Consider the following 5,859-nt stretch of genomic DNA (forward strand, 5'->3'; position numbering starts at 1 on the left):
GTAGTTTATGTGTCGGGGTGCTAGGGTCAGTTTGTTATATCTGGAGTACTTCTCCTGTCCTATTCGGTGTCCTGTGTGAATCTAAGTGTGCATTCTCTAATTCTCTCCTTCTCTCTTTCTTTCTCTCTCTCGGAGGACCTGAGCCCTAGGACCATGCCCCAGGACTACCTGACATGATGACTCCTTGCTGTCCCCAGTCCACCTGGCCGTGCTGCTGCTCCAGTTTCAACTGACCTGAGCCCTTAGGACCATGCCCCAGGACTACCTGACATGATGAATCCTTGCTGTCCCCAGTCCACCTGACCGTGCTGCTGCTCCAGTTTCAACTGTTCTGCCTTATTATTATTCGACCATGCTGGTCATTTATGAACATTTGAACATCTTGGCCATGTTCTGTTATAATGTTCTCTGCTGCCAATGACTGGAACGAACTACAAAAATCTCTGAAACTGGAAACACTTATCTCCCTCACTAGCTTTAAGCACCAACTGTCAGAGCAGCTCACAGATTACTGCACCTGTACATAGCCCACCTATAATTTAGCCCAAACAACTACCTCTTTCCCAACTGTATTTAATTTTTATTTATTTATTTATTTAGCTCCTTTGCACCCCATTATTTTTATTTCTACTTTGCACATTCTTCCATTGCAAAACTACCATTCCAGTGTTTTACTTGCTATATTGTATTTACTTTGCCACCATGGCCTTTTTTGCCTTTACCTCCCTTCTCACCTCATTTGCTCACATTGTATATAGACTTGTTTATACTGTATTAAATCAAATCAAATCAAATTTTATTTGTCACATACACATGGTTAGCAGATGTTAATGCGAGTGTAGCGAAATGCTTGTGCTTCTAGTTCCGACAATGCAGTAATAACGAACAAGTAATCTAACTAACAATTCCAAAAAAACTACTGTCTTAGAACACAGTGTAAGGGGATAAAGAATATGTACATAAGGATATATGAATGAGTGATGGTACAGAGCAGCATAGGCAAGATACAGTAGATGATATCGAGTACAGTATATACATATGAGATAAGTATGTAAACCAAGTGGCATAGTTAAAGTGGCTAGTGATACATGTATTACATAAGGATGCAGTCGATGATATAGAGTACAGTATCAACGTATGCATATGAGATGAATAATGTAGGGTAAGTAACATTATATAAGGTTGCATTGTTTAAAGTGGCTAGTGATATATTTACATCATTTCCCATCGATTCCCATGATTAAAGTGGCTGGAGTAGAGTCAGTATTATTGACTGTATGTTTGTTTTACTCCATGTGTAACTCTGTGTCGTTGTATCTGTCGAACTGCTTTGCTTTATCTTGGCCAGGTCGCAATTGTAAATGAGAACTTGTTCTCAACTTGCCTACCTGGTTAAATAAAGGTAAAATAAATTAATAAATTAAATAAAAATAATCTCCACCCGGCACAGCCAGAAGAGGACTGGCCACCCCACATAGGTTTCTTCCTATGTTTTGGCCTTTCTAGGGAGTTTTTCCTAGCCACCGTGCTTCTACACCTGCATTGCTTGCTGTTTGGGGTTTTAGGCTGGGTTTCTGTACAGCACTTTGAGATATCAGCTGATGTACGAAGGGCTATATAAATACATTTGATTTGATTTGATGATGATCATACTGACCCGGAAGTATTGGTTAGCATTTATTTTGTAGTTCACATCACAGTCACTGAAAATGGAGAGGGAAAGTGCAGGCAAGGCTCAGTTAATCTGATTTTGTTCATCTAAACACAAATCATTTATCTAAGTGATTGACAGTATACAAGACATGTTGCATGTTGACTAACCAATCGCAGTGAAAGTAGATTAAATCGAGTCATGATCCATTTCATATTTCAGGTAAAATGACTTAATTTAGTAGATTGGCTTTGACGTTGTTGGTTGGTTAGGAAGCGAAACTTGACGCCTCACACATCGTTCACTTTTGGGTTCAAACTGGCCCAGCCACTTGGTAGCTAGCTGTCTTTAGTTCAAATAAAGCAACATTATGTATTGATATTAAAGTGCAATTGTAAACTATAAAATATAAACCCATAGTGATATCGGTAAGAAACTATGAATGAGGTACAATGACGTGTGTGTATTTATATCATTGATTAGGGATTTGGCCGGGGGTAGTCCGTCATTGTAAATATGAATTTGTTCTTCACTGATTGTTCTTAACTGACTTGCCTAGTTAAATAAAGGTTAAATAAAAATAAAATGGATGAGGTCCCAGGTTGAGGGTTCTCGGTTGAACGTGGACGCGCATCGGATTATTCCGTGCACTTTGAAACAAACCCACGCTCATAGTGACGTACAGCACCACCCACCGGGCGACGTGGCGTGAAGAGTCCTGTGACCGAATTTCTGTCTTCCTGCTGTCAGAGGGGCAGCAAATATTATAGATACACTGACAAGATTTACATGTCTCTCCGCCCTGACAATGGGAGCCGTTGTCCACAAAGCGGCACGGCGGGATAGCTCCCCCGTTTTATATCTTTGGGTTCTTAAAGTCCAACTACTGTATTCAATGGAGAGAGATGCTATGCTCTCAGCAAGACAACTCCAATATAAAGTGTTTTTCGTCTCAAAGTTGCCGGGGTGTCGCGTGTCCTACTTATATCAGTACACTCGTAACGATTTATGCATTACAAAACTTCAAATAAACCTCACGTAGCAAATAAACCATAATGTTTTCTGGCTTATTAAATTCGACACTCATTGACCTTCATACAAACACTCCTTGCTTGATGGTTGAAACAACGAAAAACGCCACCTGCTGGAGAGAGAGAGATTTTCCGCCGAGTTGTTTCTCTCTTCCAGCAAGATAACGCAATGGAAACGCCTAAACGCAGAATGCAACACTGCTTATTGCCACACGATGGCAGTATAGTTACCATACAAAAGAAGATTGCATTACACTGAACAAAAATATAAACGCAACATGTAAAGTGTTGGTCCCATGTTTCATGAGCTAAAATAAAATATCCCAGAATATTCCCACTCACAAGAAGCTTTTTTCTCTCAAATGTTTGAGCACACATTTGTTTACATCCCAGTTAGTGAGCATTTATCCTGTGCCAAGATGATCCATCCACCTGACAGGTGATGGTGAAGCTGATTAAACAGCACAATCATTACACAGGTGCACCTTGTGCTGAGGACAATAAAAGGCCACTCTAAAATGTGCAGTTTTATCACACAACACAATGCCACAGATGTCTCAAGTTTTGAGGGAGTGTGCAATTGGCTTGCTGACTACAGGAATGTACACCAGAGCTGTTGCCAGAGAATTGAATATTAATTTCTCTACCATAAGCCACCTCCAACGTTGTTTTAGAGAATTTAGCGGTACGTCCGTCCAACCGACCTCATGTGTAACCACACCAGCCCAGGACCTCCACATCCGGCTTCTTCACCTGCGGGATCGTCTGAGACCAGCCACCCGGACAGCTGATGAAACTGAGGAGTATTTCTGTCTGTAATAAAGCCCTTTTGTGGGGAAAAACTCATTCTGATTGACTGGGCCTGGCTCCCAATTGGGTGGGCCCTATGCCCACCTATGGCTGCACCACTGCCCAGTCATGTGAAATCCATAGATTAGGGCCTAATTATTTATTTAAATTGGACTGATTTCCTCATATGAACTCAGTAAAATCTTTGAAATGGTTGCATTTATATTTTTTGTTTATATTCAGCAGTGGGATGAGCAGATGGTCATGGGGTCAGGAACATAATTATAATCATTTGTACACTGCAAATTGACCCCAGAATTACATTGTATTTGGAAAATAACAATAATTTCATACCTTGATTACATTGAAACACGATCACATACAGTAGCTTTTCATTTTTTATTTGCGGGAATACTTGAAAATACATTTCCTGAATTAAATGTATTTTTTAGCTGAATTTGATTAAAACATTTTTTTTTTTACTAAAAACGTTGAGTGGCCATAGGAAATCACTCGAGGGCCAGTGTGTTGCCGACTCCTGCCATACACCATTTTCATTAGGAGAGGAAAGGGGAAACAGAATGGTCTCCCATTCACGATACCATTTCTTTATTGGATCTTTGAATCTACCTGATGACCAACAAACTGTAGATTATGACATTTATTTGTAAAAATGTAACAAACTCCAGAAAACTATTTAACTGAGCCCCAATACAAACAAAACACGAACAATATTTTTTTATTAAGAGGTGGTTGATGGGTAACAAAACAATAACACACATCTGGTCTGTGAAAACGGAGAGCCTTCAGAACACACATCCTGGTCTGTGTATATATACTGGGCCTTCAGAACACACATCTGGGTCTGTGTATATACTGGGCCTTCAGAACACACATCTGGGTCTGTGTGTATACTGGGCCTTCAGAACACACATCTGGGTCTGTGTATATATACTGGGCCTTCAGAACACACATCCTGGTCTGTGTATATACTGGGCCTTCAGAACACACATCCTGGTCTGTGTATATATACTGGGCCTTCAGAACACACATCTGGGTCTGTGTATATATACTGGGCCTTCAGAACACACATCCTGGTCTGTGTATATATACTGGGCCTTCAGAACACACATCCTGGTCTGTGTATATATACTGGGCCTTCAGAACACACATCCTGGTCTGTGTATATATACTGGGCCTTCAGAACACACATCCTGGTCTGTGTATATATACTGGGCCTTCAGAACACACATCCTGGTCTGTGTATATATACTGGGCCTTCAGAACACACATCTGGGTCTGTGTATATATACTGGGCCTTCAGAACACACATCCTGGTCTGTGTATATATACTGGGCCTTCAGAACACACATCTGGGTCTGTGTATATATACTGGGCCTTCAGAACACACATCTGGGTCTGTGTATATATACTGAGCCTTCAGAACACACATCTGGGTCTCTGTATATACTGGGCCTTCAGAACACACATCTGGGTTTGTGTATATACTGGGCCTTCAGAACACACATCTGGGTCTGTGTATATATACTGAGCCTTCAGAACACACATCTGGGTCTGTGTATATATACTGGGCCTTCAGAACACACATCTGGGTCTGTGTATATATACTGGGCCTTCAGAACACACATCTGGGTCTGTGTAGACAGAGAGCCTTCAGAACACACATCTGGGTCTGTGTATATACTGGGCCTTCAGAACACACATCTGGGTCTATGTATATATACTGGGCCTTCAGAACACACATCTGGGCCTGTGTGTATACTGGGCCTTCAGAACACACATCTGGGTCTGTGTATATATACTGGGCCTTCAGAACACACATCTGGGTCTGTGTATATACTGGACCTTCAGAACACACATCTGGGTCTGTGTGTATACTGGGCCTTCAGAACACACATCTGGGTCTGTGTATATATACTGGGCCTTCAGAACACACATCCTGGTCTGTGTATATACTGGGCCTTCAGAACACACATCCTGGTCTGTGTATATATACTGGGCCTTCAGAACACACATCTGGGTCTGTGTATATATACTGGGCCTTCAGAACACACATCCTGGTCTGTGTATATATACTGGGCCTTCAGAACACACATCCTGGTCTGTGTATATATACTGGGCCTTCAGAACACACATCCTGGTCTGTGTATATATACTGGGCCTTCAGAACACACATCCTGGTCTGTGTATATATACTGGGCCTTCAGAACACACATCCGGGTCTGTGTATATATACTGGGCCTTCAGAACACACATCTGGGTCTGTGTATATATACTGGGCCTTCAGAACACACATCTGGGTCTGTGTATATACTGGGCCTTCAGAACACACATCTGGGTCTCTATATATACTGGGCCTTCAGAACA

Source organism: Oncorhynchus tshawytscha, linkage group LG08, assembly GCF_018296145.1.
Source record: "Oncorhynchus tshawytscha isolate Ot180627B linkage group LG08, Otsh_v2.0, whole genome shotgun sequence".
NCBI classification, from domain to species: domain Eukaryota; kingdom Metazoa; phylum Chordata; class Actinopteri; order Salmoniformes; family Salmonidae; genus Oncorhynchus; species Oncorhynchus tshawytscha.